Source organism: Rattus norvegicus, chromosome X (genome assembly GCF_036323735.1).
Source record: "Rattus norvegicus strain BN/NHsdMcwi chromosome X, GRCr8, whole genome shotgun sequence".
Classification (NCBI taxonomy): Eukaryota; Metazoa; Chordata; class Mammalia; order Rodentia; family Muridae; genus Rattus; species Rattus norvegicus.
Genome location: NC_086039.1, coordinates 131,274,130 through 131,278,569, shown reverse-complemented (window position 1 = coordinate 131,278,569; position 4,440 = coordinate 131,274,130). Strand labels below are relative to the sequence as shown.

At 41.0% G+C, this 4,440-nt stretch overlaps 1 pseudogene; it reads left to right on the top strand.

Annotated features, from left to right (window-relative positions):
• Positions 1–750: 750 nt before the first annotated feature.
• On the top strand, positions 751–996 carry Ndufa4-ps1 (Ndufa4, mitochondrial complex associated, pseudogene 1; annotated as a pseudogene).
• Positions 997–4,440: the final 3,444 nt, after the last annotated feature.

Here is a 4,440-nt window from a genome sequence, read left to right as displayed (position 1 = left end):
TATCCCACATTATTAGTGTTCCAAGGAATGAACTTCAGGGAATGCTGATACAGATACAATATAAGGTAAATCAAAGAACAGGTAAAGTATGCTGAGAACTAGAGTGATGTCCTTAAAATATATGGGGAATGGAGGCCGTTTTGCTGTGTTGTACTGCTCCTGGCTATGCTTTGTAGTCTGGAAGCTAGAGCAGAGAAAAGTGGATATATTGTCTGTTTGAGATCTGCATAGGAGAAACAGCATTAGGCAAATAAAGCACAAGAAGTGTAGCTTTAAAGAGGACCCTGGTAATGCAGTAGATGCTAGACAGAGAGGCAGGATTGGAAAGAAAAGGGGCAAAGGAATGGGAATCAGGCCGTGTTAATACAATGTGGCAATGATGTCAAAAGATATTTGTAGTGGGCAAAAGATACAAGGAAAAATAAAGATGAGGGAATAGCAGTCAGGGGAGAGGAAAACGATTTTGTATGTTTGTTAGCAAATAGTTTGTGGAAATGATGAACTATTATTGAGCAGCTCAGTGGTGTGAAGCTGGGTAATTTGTTGGTGAATGCATTTGACCAAATGGAGGTCATTAACTAGTTACTTTTAAGTAGAAGATTTGCACAGTGCTAAATGTTAATAAAGGTATGTGGGGTTGAGAGGTATACGAAATGAAACCTTTTTTTTTATTTGTTAAGCGTGAGAGTTGGTTACTTGAGGGGGTGCTTAGGTTTCAGAGCTGTTCTTGCTTTCTTTCTCTGTGAGAATATGTTCTGTCAGGTCTTCAGGAAGTGCAAGAAGCATCCAAGTCTGACGCCTTTCCTTGTATTTATTGAAGGAAGAGGGACTGCAGCCTGACTGTATGAGAGGCATCTGGCATTATTCAATCCAGACATTACTTGGGACAGGAATAGTCCAGAACCTTAGAAAAAACTGATTTGATGAGCAGTACATACAAATTTTACTCAGTGAATATGGACTAGCAAACTGAAGAGGGAAGGTCCTGACTTTTAAACTACGATTGAAATCCATTAAGCTACTCGTGATAGAGGTCACTCAGAAGACACATATGATTTCCACTTAACCAAGAAAGGTTTTTCCTGTGAATGCATGAAATCACGGAGTTTATTGCAGTGATCAATAAATCTCTGAAACTTGAAAACAAGAGGTGTAAAAAATGAAACATTATTGATTCTTTTCTGTAAAGGGACGAGAGTTGGTTACTTGAGAAGTATTCATAGTTGCAAATGATTTTTAAAATTCTTTGTTGCAAGCTGGACAGTGGCGGCACACACCTTTAATTGCTTTTAATCCCAGCACTTGGAAGGCAGAGGCAGGTGGATCTCTGTGAGTTTGAAGCCAGCCTGGTCTACAGAGTGAGTTTCAGGACAGTCAAGGCTAGACAGAGAAAAAAATGTTGTTGCAAGTGTGTACTAAGGAATAAAACAAATGACCAGCAGGAGTGAAGGCGATCTGATGGAATCTGACTTGGAGGCAGATGGCAGGGGGTAGATGACAGCAGGCAGAGCATCCAAGACTAGGAAATTGAAGAGTTACTGCTACAGGAGTCTTGATAGGATCAATGACTGGGCAAGTGAGAAACAGAGAGCAAAGCCAACTGTACCTAGAAGGCAAAACCAAACTCTTCATTTCTCTTTCAGGTTGTGGCTGCTACAAATTTTGGCCAAAAGGAGATGAAGTTTGAAAAGAGTAGAAATGAAGACTTGCACAATAGAAAGAGTCAAGGAGTTTCTGTGTGAAATGCAGATTATTCAAAAAGAAAATGTTGATGTTACCCTGCGCAGTCTGTTTGGAAGGAAAACTTGTTATGAGAAAGTGCTAGATGCCACTGAGAAAGATGGGAAAGCAGAGGCATAAGGGATTACAACATGGGCTTCTGTAGGGGAGAAGCTAAATGGAGGTAATGGGACAGTGGAGGACTACCAGCTAAAATCAGTGAACATAAGACAGAATCGCTCTCATGTCCCTTGTATAGATTGGGATAGCTCCCCATACTCATTAGAGATTTTTTCTTTGTATAGTCGATGGCAGATAATGCAGAATCTCATGAGTGGTCAACATGCAGAGTATCTGTGAAGTGTTCATAGCTAAGACATTTATATCATAATAAGGGCCAAAGTTACCCTGGAAGTCCCACCTACCAAGGGCCAGGTAATTTCCTAGAATTCTGTGTGTTGTAGTTATTGGAAAATAACAAAGTCATATGGCAAATTTGGCAGCCATATGATTTTGTCCTTGAGAAATTCCTTCAAAGACAGATCTTGTTTCTACTTGCCAGGAACCCAGGAGTAGACCAGACTAGAGTCCATTTTTCTGATTAGTACTTAATTAAAGCTTGTTTCAAATTTAGCTCAAAATTGTGGAACTGTTTTTTCTCTTGTAAATCTGAGGATTAACGACAATGCTTTTCTTTCTCAAGAATCAGTGACTTTTCCAGAAGAGAGAGAAGAACATCTTTAAAGAGACAGAGATCAGGGAGACCAGAAACAAAACAGTATCTTCTGGATGTGATAGGACTTGTGCACTGGAGCTCACAGTAGCCTTGCCTACCCGCACAAGTCCTACACAATATTAATAGAGTCGACATTCTATCATGGAGTAGGGAGGAGCTCATGAGTCCCAACCCTCAACTATTGACAATCGGTAACTTCAAAAGTAAGGAGAGTTAGTTATCTTTTAAACTGTGGCCCCAGTGGGGTGGACACATTCCTGTGGATGTACCCATGAGTGTACAAATTGTACTTGGTCTGTAATAACAAGAGGCCACACGTTGGGAGGGATGGGGAGGTAGAAAAGTAACAGGTGGATCTAGGAGGAGTTAGGGGATGAATATAATGAAATTGCATTATATGTAAATATGAACTTGTCAAAAAACCCAAGAAAATGATGTATTTTAAAGAATAAAAAATCAGAAGCAGAAGCAAAAATATTAATATCTTTCAGAAAAATAAATCTGCTACATATGTATGGGGTAACAGATGTGCTTCTTGGTCTTCATGTGGGTCCCTACAATGTGGAATGGGGGTTATTCCAAAAGCTATTGACTGTACATAGGATATGTTCCTCTAGCAGGGCTGCCTGGTCTGGCCTCAGTAGGAGAGGTGCACCTAGCCCCACCAAGACTTGATATGCCAGGATGGAGGGATACACAGAGGGTCTTCCACCCTCACAGAGGAAAAGGGGAGGATTGTGGGAGACATGACTGGGAGGCAGGCAGTGTAAAGTAAATAAGTAAAAAATAAATTTAAATTTAAAAAATAAACCTGATATCTTTATACTCAGAGTGTTGTCTTTTCTTATTTTTATTGAAAATAGATTCTTTTCTCATACAGTACATCTGACCACAATTTCCCCTCCCTCCACTCGTCCCACCTCCCCCAGCCTCCCATCTCCTTCAGATCCACTCCCTCTAAAAGACAGCAGTCAAACAGGACAAAACAAGATACAATAAAACAAAGCAAAAGACCTCATATCAAGGCAGGGCAAGGCAACTCAATAGGAGGAAAAGAGTTCCTAAAGCAAACAAAAGAGTCAGAGAAACACCTGCTCCCATTGTTAGAAGTCCTAGAAACCATATGCAGAGGGGGCAGACCCAGGCAGGGGGTGCTTGCTCTTTCTGTGTGTATAGTAATATAAGCCCTGGGCTAGTTGATTCAGTGGGCCATGTTCTCTTGGTGTTCTCTTTTTTTAATTTAATGTTTTTTGAGTGACTTAAGTTAAAGGCAAGAAATAACTCATTATATGAAAGGAATCAAATGCTTTAATGTAGAGAAAGGCAGAGTAAAAAAGAGTTTTCTTGCCTCAGTTGGATTCACTGGAATGCTAGAATGGTTCTGCTTTCCAATACACTTGGTATTTTCCCTGATTTCCTGTGGCCTAGAAATAATTACATCCTAAATTTCCTGTGTATACAGCCAGAATACAGCAAATACAGAGGCGAATGCCAGCAGCAAACCACTGAACTGAGAATAGGACCCCTGTTGAAGGAATCAGAGAAAGAACTGGAAGAGCTTGAAGGGGCTTGAGACCCCAAAAGTACAACAATGTCAAGCAACCAGAGCTTCCAGGGACTAAGCCACTACCTAAAGACTATACATGGACTGACCCTGGACTCTGACCCCATAGGTAGCAATGAATAGCCTAGTAAGAGCACCAGTGGAAGGGGAAGCCCTGGGTCCTGCTAAGACTGAACCCCCAGTGAACTAGTCTATGGGGGGAGGGCGGCAATGGGGGGAGGGTTGGGAGGGGAACACCCATAATGAAGGGGAGGGGGAGGGATTAGGGGGATGTTTGCCTGGAAACCGGGAAAGGGAATAACACTCGAAATGTATATAAGAAATACTCAAGTTAATAAAATAAAAAAAAAATTCCTGTGTATAGTAATGTAACTCTTTCTTTTCATTCTTGGACCCATCTGTTGTGGCAATTGTGAGTTGT